The following is a 16,071-nucleotide window of genomic DNA, read 5'->3' on the forward strand; positions in this document are numbered from 1 at the left end:
TGTTCTTTTGGTTCTTGTGTATGCTTTTATCTACAATTTTTAGCATACCTTTATACGATATATGGTATATATAATTAAGACCCAATTTATTAAAAAAATAATTCATTTCATATGTGTACCTACCTCATTAGATACTGAAGTGTTAATGGGTAATGAATCATGTTTGTTTGTTCACTGGAACTTGAACTCAAGTCCTGGTACTGTTCCTTAGCTTGTTTGTTCAAGGCTGACACTCTACCACTCAAATCACAGCCATACTTTTGGATATTGGAGATAAAAGTCTCACAATTGGAGATAAAAGTCTCACAAACTATCCTCTCTGGACTGGTTTTGAAATGTAATTCTCAAATCTCAGCCTCCAGACTCATTAGCAGTACCAGTGTGAGCCACTGATACCTGGTCATCAGGTGTTTATATGTTGGTATAATACATGGTCCATCTCTGTTTATTTAGCAATTTTAGAGAAGCATGGGGTGGTGGAAGGGGACTTCTAGCCTTTTAGATCGATTCTTTTTACTTGTGGATGAGGAAAAACATAGTTTAAAAAAGTAAAATGACTTAGAAACACAGCTAGTGGTTAATTGATGCAGTGTTACATGGGAGCAGGCATTTAAAACTGATTTGTTTATTTCTATTCCAATAGTATGAGAAACAAAGATTTGGCTCAGTAGGTGCTCAAAAAATATTTACTAAATATGAAAAAATGCTGTCTGTTCAAGGTAGCTTGACATTTTCTTCCCTTCTAGCACTCTTCTCCTATGTAAAGTAGGTTTTCTAACGTGGGTTGTTATATATAAATCCTTCCCCTCCCCCATCATTGGAAATGAAGTCACTTTGTGGAGGATATGATTAGTTGACATCAGCCCATCGAGATTGTTACTACAAATGAAATGAGAAATGAGGCACATGAAAATAATTCACTAATATATGTAGGAGATAAGTTACTAACATAGTTTTATGAATCCAACTTGGTGACACTGTTTAATTGAGAAGGGGAAAGAGAACTAAGAGGTGGGCAAAGCCCACTTCTGACTTGAAGGAAGACTTATGTATTACAGATTTAGAGAGTCAATGAGCAGCTGTGAGAGAGTCTCTCTGTGGTTGGTATAGCATGCATGGCTAGTTCTGGACGCATCTCCTCAGGGTCCTCCAGGGCCTGGACATCCAAGCAGCTACCAGTATTTAAGAGTGAGATTGAGGACAGCAATGGAGGAGTTCCTCAGTGATGGAAAAAATTAGCCTAGGATACAGTCTTGTGAGAATGACCTGAGAAAAGTCACACACAATTCATGTATCCTACCAGAAGGAGTGAGATTTAGGGCTGGCCATCTCTATTCTACCAGTTCAAGTGATCTAATTAATGATGGAGGAAACACATATAATCCTAACAGCAGGTAACCTAGATTGACAGGTACTGACAGTCAGACTATGGGGCAATGCAGGCATCCAGACCTTGGGAATTAGAACCTACTTATATCATTTCATTAGAACCCTGCATTTATCAATCTGTATTGGAAGTGTGGAATGAATTCCATGCTCTGGAATACTAGTAGAAAGAAGAAAGAGAAACTAGGGGAGATTCGTTGATACACTGACTTACCTTGCTTAGCACTAGTTTAGGACTAGAATGGGAAGAACTCTTCAGGAGGACATTTTTTTTTTTTGGATGGTCCCAAAGCAATCAATGGCAACAGCTGACATCATCCATTTTCCATCATTTATAATGAGGTTGGTTCCTGCTACTAATGAATCTGTTGCTGTTTACTTTCCAGATATCTAGTTATTGTTTACCTCTAATTAACTAACTCTCATGTAATCTTTTGGACAAGAAACGTATTCATTGGGAGATAAACAAAGGAAAACATTGTGACACATTAGACTATATAGGACAGATTATTCTCATGAAAACTAGACAGTCTAAATATACACTCCCTCATCTCAAGATTTTGCACTTATTCAAACGAATGTTAACAGGTCCAGTATGCCTGAGCAATGTTAGAATCTATTTCTCAAAGAAAATAAAAGAATCCAAAAGCTGTGGAAGGGGCTGCAGTTATTACTTCATTTTCAGACTGTCTTTTCATCAAGATTTGATTTCATTTTATTTTCAGGGCTCTGTTTTTCTTTTTTCACGTCTTATGAGATCCTCTGGGTATTTTTGACTTCTTTCCTGCTCTAAAGTCAGCCAGCTCTTAAGACAAAAGCCCTGAAATCCAGTTCAGTCTGACTGAACAGAACTCCGGATAATGGCTTCAAACACTGTCTGCACTGTGTTGTTGAAATTGGGGACTGCCACCAAAGCAGATTAAGTCCATTTGAAGGATCCTCTGGGGGAGTTGCACAGAACTCTTCTCAGTGTCCACCATGTATCCTGTTCACAGCTCCAGCCCCTGGAAATGCTTTGATTCAGCAGCAAGTTGGAGCTTTCCAACACTGCAATGGGCCTTTGTTGGCTATTCTTATGCACAGAGGGCTCATTCTTTTACAAAGGGCCAGACAGCCTGCCGATGGACCAAACCAGTTTACACTGATGTTGCTTATGGGAGGGAGAAGAAAGCAAGCAAGCATGGGTTAGTGTGGCCCACAAAGGGGCCATTTATCTCTTTCCAGCTCAGTGTTCTTTTTCCTCTGTGCGTGCTACCTTTAGTGTACCTCTTGTTCCATGGTCTTTCCACAGCCGTTCTTATACACCAAAATACCTGTGACACTCCTCTAAAAAAAATAAATGCCTGAATATACAACAGAAGCTGTTACAAGGTGCCGTCTCCAGCATCCCTTGGGGGAAAATGCTTTGTGGAGAAAGTAATGTCATCATCCAGCTCTCCCCACACCCACCTTTCCCTTTGATCTCACGGTTGGTGTTTACCTGTGGCTTATTGGTACCAAGGCAAACCAGGTATGGAACAGTCATTCGCCTTTGAAATTGGTCTGGTTCGCCAATAGACACTCTTTGAAGTCAGATCCATTATGCATTGTTTATTGCCCTTTCAAACATACCCACATGGATTTCTAAGACCCAGGCTCTTCTTTACTCATTCAAAAAGAGAACTGGACTTTGTTTGCCATATTGGCCATCCTTTGATATTTCTGAGACGAGAGGCATAATATCTCTGGAGCCCATTTTGTCCACTTATAAATTATTTTAACAATATATGTGAAGGGCAATTTTGCATTCTCTCTATCCCATTACTATCTTCCAAAACACAATTATATGTCAATTGACTGACTCAGAACTTCTTCTGCCTGAGTAATAAATCATCAGTGTAATGGGTAAAAAAGAATTTGTCATTGGTCCGTGTGTATACAGAGTTATGTGGCATATAACCTCAAATTTCTTTCAGATCATATATAAATACATAATAAAATAATAATACTCATTAGTCAACACCAAATATAAGTTCCAGATGTCTGAACATCAAAGTATTTATAGGCCTATAGGAACTGCCCTGAGACAGGAACTATTCCTCAGAAATGGGACTGGAAGAAAGCAGGGCAGAAAGCCCTCTCGAGTTTGCTGAAACAAAAGCTATTCTTGTTTATACATAAATTATGAATGACTTTTTAAGGGCTGACTCATTGGCCAGTACATGTGCCTACAAATCCGGTTTCACAAGAGAATGAGAGCTGACTGGACTAACAGGAATTCTACAACAAATCATTTTTTCCCAGCTTGCCTCTAGCACCAGTCAATTTGTCTGGAGGTTCAGCCACCACTCTTGTTAGGGCACAGAGGACTTTGTTGCTTTGGCTGGGTGCCCTGCCACAGACCCATGCCACTCTGCTTGCCTAGCAGAGGCTATTGGCTTCAGGGATATTGTCAGAATAGCAATCTTAAACTAGTCTTTGAAACGAGGGACTCTATTGCCCCCTCAAGTGGTGAGATGGAGTGGCAGCAGAGCAGGTGGGCCCCTGGCCTGAAGCCCTCCTCCCCCCCTTGCCCATCATTGCTAGCTTTAGATCCACAGTAAATAGATGACCCTGGAGGATCTCAGTTTGACAGGACCACTTAGTCACTGCTTGACCTTAAGCAAATGAGCTGACTTTTCTCTGAAATTTTCTCATCCATAAAATGAAGACTCATACAGAATAATCATTCAGGTCCTGTCCTGAAAGGACATGAGCTATGATTTGGTTTTCCTCTACACAGAAGGAAAGAAATGAATATCTTCCGTAGTTCATCAACACTATATATTAAAGCCCAATGACCAATATGGCTAATGAGCAGTTTCATTAATCATGACTTAATTGAAAATTTCACCACTAACTCAGACCTCCCAGGACTTAAAAAAACATTTCTCTCTTGCACAGAGAAGAAAGGGTATGATATGATCATTGCCCTCCCCAACCTGTGGATTTAATATGAAAAGGTTATGCCCAGACAACTTGTTGGCAGCTTGAAAAAAATAACCTTATTATCCTTTTTTCTGCCTTAAGTCTTCCTCTTACAGGAAGGAGAGAAAATAAAAACACTTTGTAAATACAGTGATTCAGTCTCTCCAGTGACTGATAGTGCATGAATGTCAAGACTTCTGAGCATGAATTATCCATCCTGATAGTTCTGCCCTAAATGCTTTGGTTGATTTCTCTAACCCTGGGGAAAATGTGCTTGAGAAGGAAGTTGTTTATATCTTGAAGTGTAAAAATAGGAAAATCAGTATGTGAAGCTGAGCTTCATTAAACCTCTTTGCAAAGTAGTTTTAGATGAAGATAACCATGCTTCTTTTTCTCCTTTTCTTAGAGGGGATTTATTTGTATGGACACATGTGTGCATGTGAAGTAGTTTGAATTTCCTTCGCGAAACTGTGATTGGTACAAGGAGGTATTAGTGTCACCTATGAACTTGTTATTAATAAATAAACAACTTCAAACAACCAAATCAACATGGAACAAAAGTTAGTATGGAGTAGAGATGATTTAAACCTTGCAGCCTCAATGTTGCACAATTAACAATAAATCCATTATTACTTGATGCATTTTCTCAAACAAAAACCACATGTGACTGGGAATTTAAAAACTGAACAGACATTGGCAAATGTTTTCCAAATATAATACACCATCCTGACAGCTAATGCATCAACAATGTTTACTTCAACAAATGTTTCCAATTTGGAGGAGGGGAAAAAAATGAGTGTCTAATAGTAGTCTTTTACATTTGTCTGTATGCACCGTGCCTTACAGTTTACAAAACATTTTCAGTGTATACATCCAGTCAGCTGACCCCCAAATCCACCCTGGGAGGTAAGACAGGACACATATTATATTACCATCCAACAATTTGTAGTTTCCTCCAACTTGTCATGTTGTTTTGTGTCTCTGTGATTTTACACGTGCTCTTCCTGAGCCCTGGATTGCCCTTTCCCTGACCCATTTTTCATCCAGTTAATTCCCAATCAGCTTTTAAAAAAATCAATGCAACTGATGCCTCCTTTCAAATAGTCTGGAAACATCCTATCTGTTTTGGATGCTTCCCTTCTGTATGTCTCCTATACCCTATGCAGCGTGGCAAGGGGCACATTTTACGGGAACCATCTGTTTGCTTTCTGTCTCTCTATGTTGTGCATTGATTGCTTGACTTTATCTTATTCACCCAATGTCTGCAGCACCAACTACTGTTTTGTTAGCTTGTGAGCACTCTAAATGTCTGTGGGAAGAATGAATACATTCCACTTATTCAATGCTTGCAAACATAGGAGTCTTTCTCAAGCTAACACGGCTAGTGAGGGGCATGGTTTTCCCTTAATATAACAGTTTTCCCTTAATATAACACTATATTTGCTCAGCTCTTTTTTGTTGAAACATACTAATAGACCAAGGGAAGAATGTAAGATCATCCTGGGGATACGTTTGCAATATATACAAGATGCCATGGGAAGAAACATATTAACTTCTTTACTTAGTCCTTCATTCAATTTTTACAAATGAATGAGTGAACTCAGGACTTGGCCACTGTCCCTGAGCTTTTTTTGCTTACCGCTAGCCCTCTACCATTTCAGCCACAGCTCTACTTCCAGGCTTTTGGTGGTTCGCTGGAGATAAGAGTCATTTAGACCTTCTTTTCCCAGGCTGGCTTTGAACCGTGATCCTCAGATCTTATCTTCCTGAGTAGCTGGGTTATAGGCATGAGCCACCAACACATAGCTCACTTATTATTTTTTTAAACTATTTAATTTCTGGTGTTTTTTTCCCAACAAGTATTTGAAGCAGCTTAAAATGAATTTTCCATAAAAGAAAGATAACAATTTTTACAAGGCCATGGAAAAGAGGAAAGAAGGAAAGCATTGTATTGGAAATCCTAGGCCACAAATAGTAATTGTAAAGGATTAAAGTAATTAAAAGTTACTATGAAGCTTCCTAGGATCCAAGTAGACCAGGAAATAATACTCTTACTATTATGGGAAGAGAGAGAGAGAGAGAGCGAGAGAACATCATCCAGTAAACTCTGAAGACTTCATGATGTGGTTATTTATTTGAATTCTTGAAAATATAATGGAAATACCTTCACCTGAAACTCACAAAAAGGAATTAATTTAGTAAGCATTTATTGAGCATCTCCTGTATATCAGACATTATCTTAAGGATTGTGAGGATTCAGAGATGGGTAAATGAAACCTTATCTTCAAAAGATTTCAGTCTACCAGCAGGTAAAAGCAAACAAACAAACAAGTAATGAGACCTATAGTTGTCCAATTCTTCTTAACAGCAGCTCTAAACATCATAGGAAGGCATATATTAGAGTTCCTATGAAGACATCCATGAGAAAGCTAAAATATCTGCAGACTATGTACACAGTTTACATTTAAACTTTAATAAAGAAGATCTATTTCTACTAGGGACTTCTTTCAAAAAATGTTACAGATAGGTAAAAATATCATCGATGTTTATGCATGTGTCCGTATTTTAAAATAAAACAATGGATATATTTTTAAACTTATATTAGTTTTTGTTTCTCTCCATTCTCTCATTTAAGATCTGTGTGCATCGAACCATTGCTGTTCAAAAGAACAATGTATATGCATCCATACACAGAGACAGCTTTTTTTTTCTTCCAGAAATAGATCACTAGGAAGTAAACCTAATAATAAATAATCTGGCCTTAGATAACATGGTTAGGCTGAAAAGTCCACATTTTGTTCCTACAATTTGTAACGCACTCAGAAAAATCCCGAAGCTGGCTCAGAACCAGCGGACAGTCCCTACAGCACTGGACTTATAATGGAGAGTCTATTTTTCTTTTATTACTTGTAACTGGAAAAGCCTAGTAACTATTTTCCATTGACATTCTCCAACAGTTCCCCCCTCCCCCGCCCCAGGATGGAGAACTTGAACTTGTTTTTCCTAGATTTTCATGTATTTTTAGGTGATCATCTTGGGCAATCTGGCCTTGTATCAAAAACGTTTTTAATTGAAGAGGTTCTCCCTTAGGCTATTGGTTGAAAAATACACTCTCTGTATGTTCATGTCTATTTTGGGGGTCACGGCTGGGTTCCAGTCCCCCATCTTTTCGCAAAGCAGTTGCTCTTTCATCTCATCAGCCTTGCTGTGTGTCCGTATAGAGGAAGGAAGGAAGAGACTCCCAGAACTGTGATCGCTCTTCTAAATAGCTGGCTCCGAAGTGGCTCAGAGTGGCAACTGTGAATGAGCAACATTTTAGAAAAATGTTGGCCAGATAAGCAAGAGCATTCACCATTGTGCAGTAAAAGTGTGGTATTTTCCACCTTGAGGCTTGCAGATGCAGTGACACATTGGGCAGGTTTTTTTTTTTATCTCTGCTTCATTTGACCTTGACAGTTTCATTTGCATAATTCTACTTTTCTGCTTAGAGGCAGAACATGCTTGTGATGAACTTTGTTCAAAAACATTTTGTCTAAGTCTTCCAGCCACAGGTATGGGTTTTGCACCTTTTGCTTCATGCTAATGTGGTGAGCAAAGCAGGCTTAGTTATCCAGGAGAGTCATGCTTGATGTTTTATCATTTTAGAACTCTATTAAGCAATTAGGAAAGTACTGGAAAAGCACTCTGGTCTCTCACTTGTCAATCACAAGGAAAAGCTGGGAAGGGAGCTATCAGGAATCAATAGGTCTCTGGTATTATGGGAAGCATGGAAGGAATGCCTGTCCCTACTCTCTAGTGACAGAGGTCAGAGGTCAGTGAATCTGTGAAGGTCGCTTGTGAGTGTAAGGCCTGGCATTCTATTTTGTAAACCAAATGGCCCATGGATGTGCCAAACGCCCATTCCACCATGCGTGGTCTTCCAAGATACATGATCTGGAGAGTAAGAGACATTGACATGGAAGTTTAACAATTCTACTTGAAGGATTCTTTTCCCAGCATAGGGGTGTCAGTGGAGCAAATATTTAAGACACATCCAGCAAGCATCTTCCGAGGAAAGCACACATTCCCTGATTATATTAATCAGAGGAAACTAAGAATTGAAGCATCACGACCCATTGAAATTCCTTTCTAATAAGCCAGAGGGGGCAGAGAAAAGATACTTCATGGCATGTCATAATACTTCACACATTGTGTACTTCTCTGATCCTCAAGTTTTCTTGTCCTAGTTAAGAGGACAGGATAAGGGGCGTGACGCCCACATAGTTTTGCTTGGAAAAGGGACACATGCTGAAGTCAAGCCTTTGAGGTATTTCACTGGCACGATTTTCTTGGGGGAATGGCTTCTTTTCAGCAGATGACACTATGGTACAATATGGAGTTTGGGAGCTTAAAGTTGAGCTTCTGAGAATTGAATTGGTAGCACTCTATAGAACACTCTTGTTTTTGGTGTGTGTGTGTGTGTGTGTGTGTGTGTGTGTGTGTGTACTAAACTACTTACTCTAAATGCTTTGAGGTACAATGAGTTACCAGATGTGACTATGAGAACAGTGCTCTTAAGACTGCTCCCTGACAATCTCCATCAGCTCTCCACTGCTGGCTACAGTGACAAGATCCTTGTTAGTCACTGCAAGGAAACAGTATCCTTTGATCCAGTACAGTGGTCTGCCTGGTTCCTAGGCTAGTGACCATTCTTTGCTTCCAGAATTGACTTCAGGGATCTCATAGCCTTCTCTTAACCTCTAGAACAACAAGAAAAATACTAGACAATCTCTAAATTAGCATTGTATTTAAACGGACATGTTGAATTGAAACTGCTTGGTAAGCTACTTAATGATAATAATAATAACAATAACAATAATAGATATGAAAAATCCGCACTCTAGAACTCACGGTGACTCTATGCCCCAAATCTACCAAGTCCTTGAATATTCTTGGAACAATCTTCAAAAACGGAGGTTTACATAATTCTTTTCAGCCTTCTTAGCACAGAATTCTTGAACAGAACATTCAGGATATCTCTGAACAGGCATCGCATGGCATCTTCTGTCAGTTACCCTACACCAGGGCTTTCCCTTAGTTCGGAGACTGGTCCCTCCATCCTTCAAATCCCAGTGCAGCCCAGCCCCCTGTGTGCCTTCTTTGGGAGGGATTTTATTTTATTTTATTGGTTATTTTTAGTCATACATGGGGCTTGCCATTTAACAAAGCAGTTTATGAATACATCACTGCATCTTGGAAGGGATTTTAAAGCTCTGCCTCCGTATCAAATGCAGGGAATGAAAGTGTTCCTTTTATAGAATCACTTGGATTTGGACTTGTCAGCATCTGCTGTCTGAAGGTCATCATGAAGGAAGAACGTGGAGTAGAGATCTGAGAGTGGAAAAGTTGGCTTGACCAGCTTGGAAGAATGTATGAATTCAGTGGAAACACTTGAAGGAAAACTCTAAGATGATCTTCTGGGCAGCACTGATTCCAGGAGGACTGTGTTTCTCTGGTGTCTATAACAATGTAGTACTGCATTTTTGTTGAGTTTGTATCTGCTTAAAAAAAAATCCTCTTTGTAGAAAATTCTGACCTGCATACCCCCACACAGATAGATACATAGATTTTCTAACACCAAAATTCAGTCTGTTTAAATCATTCATCTCTGCTCTCCCACTTTGTGGCTTCACTTTGGTAATTTCTTTTGCTTCTAAACTAGGTTGTGCTATTTACCCAGACCTATTTCCCTTGTCAACTGCCTTTGCCACAAAAAGACTAAATTTGTCTCTGTAATTTCAAATAGAATTCCATTCTAAATCTGTTTTACAGGCTATCTTAAAAGAAGCATGGATTTTTTTTAGTTTTTGACGGTTCTGGGGCTTGAAGTTGGGGCCCCGGCACTGTCCCTGAGCCTCTTTGTGCACAAGGCTAGTGCTCTACCAATTGAACCACAGTGCCACTTCAGGCTTTTTCGAGTAGTTTATTGGAGATCAGAGTTACACGGGGACTTTTCTGCTCAGGTTGGCTTTGAACAGTGATCCTCAGAGCTCAGCCTCCTGAGTAGCTAGGATTATAGATGTGAACCACTGACATCCAGCTGAAGTATGGATATTTTAATATGTAATCTAGAAAATTTACTTTTTTCCATTTTCTAGCTCTTTTAAATTTCTTCAAAGGCCTTCTTTAAAAGAAGTGCACAGCATTCTCTGTAATGTAAAAACATCTTGACTGTTTAAACTCTTCAGTTCGGAGTAAGCTTTTGTCTGACAGTGTAGAAATAACTCTGGCTGAGAAGTCAGGAAACCTGAGTCTATCAGTTCTGTGTTGCTAAATATTAAATTAAGACTTGGTTCTTGGTACTTTAATTTTTCACCTGGAAAATGTGGATCATCATTCCTTTCTCTCAAAACCTGTCACAGGGATCAATGTCAATCATCTTTAAGAGATTGCACTGAAGAGTACAAAAGGAAATTTTAAAATATGAAATGCTGCCATAGTGTAGTGGACAACGGTCAAGTTTGCAGTCACTTCTGTTAAGTCATAAGCTGTGTGACATGTCTGAGGTAATTAACTTCTCATCTGTAGCTCTGGAACTCTTCTGGGTGGTTATGTCAATGGAAAGAGAACCCAGAAGCAGGGTTTGCTAATAGTAGCTCTTATACTTTTCTGCACTGACCAAGACATTCATGCCAGTATGTTCAGGCTATAAATAAATACTTTATGTCTTAGACCCGGCACTCTTGGAACACTTGACTCAATAGTGTTTCTCCTTTTTTATACATAAAAAAATGATATGCTGGGTAGGCTTGTGGCTGTCCATGTCATTTAGTTCAGAAAAACATGTACTCAACCACACACTCCCCCTTTGGTCTTCAAAGGTGGTGTAGCTTTTTAGTCTGCAAGTGAGTTGAATGTGCTCTTGCCTACAGAGAGCATTACCACCTCCATGTTTTAGGTGAAGGCCCAGTCTGGGGCCAGGTGGATTCAAGCCTGCATGATGTTCAGTGCACGCGTCTTAAAATTCTTTCTCTTTTCCATTACGATGACACAATACCTGAGAAAATCAGCATGCAGTGGCTCCCTGTTGCAGAGGTATCAGGCTGTGTTCACTCAGTTGCATTGTTTCCAAGCCAGTGGTGAAGCTGTACATCAGGGTGCAGAGCAGATGTGGAGCAAAGCTGTGGACCTCGTGAGATGAGGACATAGGAAAAGAGAAAGGAAGGGGCTGGGTATAAAATATGCTCCTCAAAGACATGTTCCCAGTGTGCTACTTCCTCCAATTAAGCCCCATCTTCTCATATTTCCACCACTTCCTAATAGCCCGTTAAGCTACAAATTAATCAATGGATCAGTCAGTCCATTGATGACATTAAAATCCCTAGGATCCAATCACCTCCCAGAATCCCCATCTCTGGACACTGGAAAGCAAGCCTTCCACCCATGAGCCTTTTGGTGCATTTTGAATCCAAACTTTAACATTCAGACATGCACGTGTTGCTGGATACAGCAGTAACTTGGTGAGAGAGGCCAAGTGGGTAACTAAAGGAGTATGGGTGGAGACAGGGGGTCAGAGGGAACAAGTGTAGGACCATAGAAAACCACAGAAGGTGTGTTCTGCCAAAGGACAGCTGCCTTTAGCCCTGCTCATGGTTGCCATTTTTGAATAGAAGACCGATTTTTTCTAATATCTTGGTTTGTTTTGACCCAAGAAAAATCACAAATTTTAATTTTCATGTGATAGTTTCCAAATGAAAATGTTGGCCACGAATGGAAACTTGTCAACTAGTTCTATAAATACTAGAGCTGTCCTATGGCCTGCCTGTGTGTACCCTCAACCCTGGAGGGCCAGGGATGGAACCTCACTGATGGCCATGGGTCAAGGGAATTCTGCCTTTACCTGCATGAACTAAAGTCACTTTGATTCTAAATTGCTTTTAAATGGAAAAGCCACAGATTTAGTAGGGTGAATGTTAGCTCTGAAATGATCTGATACCTTTTCTGTTTTTGATTATGAATGATTAGAAAAATAAAAGAACCCATAGCTCTCTTGATAAGAGATATTTTGATAAGAATATATTTTTTGCCAGGCCTTGGTGGCTTAAGCCTATAATCCTAGCTACTCTGGAGGCTAAGATCTGAGAATCATGGGTCAAAGCCAGCCTGGGCAGGAAATTCCATCTTCAGTTAAACACCAGAAAATGGAAATGGCACTGTGGATCAAGTGGTAGAATACTTGCCTTGAGCCCAGACCTAGAGTTCAAGCCCCATGACCGACAAAAAAAAAAAAAGAAAAAATGAAAAAAGATTACAGTTTTCTAATCACTTTCCTATAGAATCAGGATCCTTAAAAATAGGATAGGTAAGCCAGGTGCTGATAGCTCACACCTGTAATCTTAGCTACTCAAAAGGCTGAGATCTGAGGATCTTGGTTCCAAGCCAGCATGGGCAGGAAAGTCTGTGAGACCCTTCTCTCCAGTTAATCACCAGAAAACCAGAAGTACTACTGTGGCTCCAAGTGGTAGAATATTAGCCTTGAGTGAAAAAGCTCAGGAGAAGCATCCAGGCCCTAAGTTCAAGGCCAATGACTGACAAAAAAATAATAGGATAGATAGCTCATGTATGTATCCAGACAACCACAACTTTCAGTGTTTGGAAGGATATGTAGAACCTTTGTCCAGACATGATTTCTATCAGCAACAAGTCCTTCTGACTTGATGACCCATATAAAACCAACAATTTGGATTGGAGCCCCAGGGAGAAAAACAGCTTTTGCTTCACTTTCTCCAGCTCCTCAGATGCAATAGTAATGGAGAAGGTAAAAGGGAGTACAACTAATTGCCAGCTAATTCCCTCTTTGAAATATCAGTAATGGACAGCAAATTGTAACTCTTGGAGATCAACTAATTCAGTGAATTTTAGTCATACTTGAGAACTTCAGAGAGGGTGAGAGGAATCACAGAGGCACTCATTTTTAAATGACACTGTGGTGTTTACAATTGAATATTGGTATTATATGTAAGGTTGAGCATTTCTTCATGTGTCTATTGGCCATCCTTCTTTCCTCTTCAGAGAAGTTTCTCTGTAAGTCTTTAGCCCATTTATTTATTGGGCAGTTGTTTGTTTGAGGATTTGTTGTTGGGGGATTTAGTTTTTTGAGTTCCAGGTATATTTTAGATAGGGGACCCTTGTGTAAGAAATGGTTTGAAAAAATGATTTCATTAATTAAAGAGAAAGCATACTACCGGTGTTGTTTTAAATTTGACCTGAAGACACATCCCAGAGTTTACATTGCTCAAGGCACCCTCACTTGTGGAGTCAAACCAGGTGAAGAGACTGCCCACCGTGGTCTTTCCAGCACGCAGCCTTCCCACTAGCCACTTCTAGCTAAGGATCAGGACTTGATAGATCCCTTCTTTTTTTTTTAAATTTATTTACTTAGAACTTCTTTTTCTTTTACATAACCACCCAGAATTGAATTAGAAATACACAAAACATCGAGAATCATGAGATACTATTTCATCAGTCATTTGAAACACAAATTTGTTGAAAGTTTAAAGTTGTTTTTTTTTGTTGTTGTTGTTGGCCATAGAGCCTGAGCTCTGGGCCTGGATGCTGTCCCTCAGCTCTTCAGCTCAAGGCTAGAGATCTATCACTTGAGCCACAGTGCCACTTCCGGCTTTTTCTGCTTATGTGGTGCTGAGGAATCGAACCCAGGGCCTCATGCATGCAAGGCAAGTGCTCTACCACTGAGTCACCTTCCCAGTCCCGCTAGATCCCTTCTTGAGATTGCTGGTGACAGATTCTTGAATGCTGGCTGAGCAACGAAGTAGTCTAGACTGCTTAAAAAATAGATTTGGGTCATTTTGACAGCTTGACAGCTTTCTAACTAGTGGGCTCCTACCCATCACCAGTAGTTCTTTCTGGTCTCCATCTATAAGGATTGGCATCCATCTTGGTGAACAAAGGTTGGTATAGTCCAATGGTGTGCCAATAAAGTGTTTCAAACCTGACTCTCAGTGGGTAAGAAACCTTAGCCTGTAACATTTGCCAATTTCCAGTATGTAAATACTCCCACTGATTTCAGGCTATTAATGAGACATCACTGAGCCAAAAGCTGGAAAGAGATGTACATATTTATTTCTCTAGAGTGGATGGGCTAGCTCCAGCACACCATGTCACACTTCCTTCTTCTCAGTGAGGAATTCACAGGCCCCACACTGTTTTCTGTCAGGTCTGGCCCCCACAGTCTTATCCATTCTTCCATTTCCCCCATCTCCTCCCACAAAAGCCCAGCCAATACCTTAGGATATCAACTTTATCAAGTGACTGATTCAGTTAAAAATAATCCTTTTAATTCAGTGTTTTGTAATAGATTTAAGGTAAGACCACAGACATTTCTCCCATTCTATCATTTAAACAAGTTTTTAAAACAAAAACAAAAACCAACAAACCCCAAACAACACACCACTTACATTGGTTTAGTTTCGAGTTGTTTCTTTTTTAAACTAAGTGCTCAAAGTTATTTCACTAGATGGTGCTAGATAAAGTTGAGAATTAGGGCACTCCCATAAATCTGGGAGTCCTCTGAGGAAATTGTTTCTTCTTATGACCAGAAGTTGTAATCAAGTTGAAATTAGGATATGCCAATTGCTTTATTCCTTTCCTTGTTTTTGGCTGCCATATTGGGCAAAGCTTCTCACCAAGATAAATGGTCATTTTCCACTTAATGTAAGCATTATTTTGTTTAGTGATGGGAAGTGATTTAAAATTTCTGTCATAAAGACCTGGATCTCCGCCAGGTGCTGACATTTGCACCCAGCCTCAGGAGACTGAGATCTGATGATCTCAGTTCAGAGCCAGACTGGGCAGACAAATCCTCTAGTCTGGTATATAATTAGATAATAATTCGTTAATTAGAACTAACAAAGAGCCAGAAGTGGAAGTGAAATCAAGGTGACAGGTTGGTTTGGGAGGAATGCAATACAGGAAATGGGTAGATGGATAAGTGGGAAGAAACAAGGTAGATTGTGGGCATGCTTTGAATCCTTACATTATTATCATCTTTGAATAAGATTTTAAAATGGGATGGTAGAGAAGTGATCAGTTATGTATTCTTGTGAGCATTTTTCTGGGTCGTATAAATCATATTGTAGCTATTTTGTGTGTAACTAGAATGAAGACTTGGCTGTATACATCTGTGGAGCTTGTTTTAAATTTTCTTTCTTTCTTTTTTTTTTTTTGAAGATTTGAAGTCACTACTTACCTACTGGGTATTTCTCTGATTGTGTTGCCTTTGATATTGTGGGGTCCACATTCATAAATTCAAATACCTATGAATCTGAAATAATCAGAAAAACACTTTCAGAATGCTCCAAAATGTAAAACTTGAATCTTCCATGTCCTGGGTGCCTTGTTGAATCTATGTAAATGAAGTGGCATGTGGGCATTGTATTATGTGTTAGAGATAATCAAGGATGAATTAAGGTACTGAGGAAATGCATGAAGGTTATATCTAAACAATAACCATACATTTATATAGGGGCCTTGAATATCTATAGATTTTGATATCTGCAAGGTAAAAGTGGAGTGGAGGTGGGAGAAGGCTGGAATCAATTATTCTCAGGTACTAAGAGATGCTTATAATAAATATTCTGTAAATGTGTTTATTGAATTTAATGAAATTTGTCAGAAAACTAACACTGACTAGCACAGTTGGAAGCACATTCTGATTTCCTTCCTTCCTTCCTTCCTTCCTTC

The sequence above is a fragment of the Dipodomys ordii genome, unplaced genomic scaffold, assembly GCF_000151885.1.
Source record: "Dipodomys ordii isolate 6190 unplaced genomic scaffold, Dord_2.0 Scaffold67, whole genome shotgun sequence".
Taxonomy (NCBI): Eukaryota; Metazoa; Chordata; class Mammalia; order Rodentia; family Heteromyidae; genus Dipodomys; species Dipodomys ordii.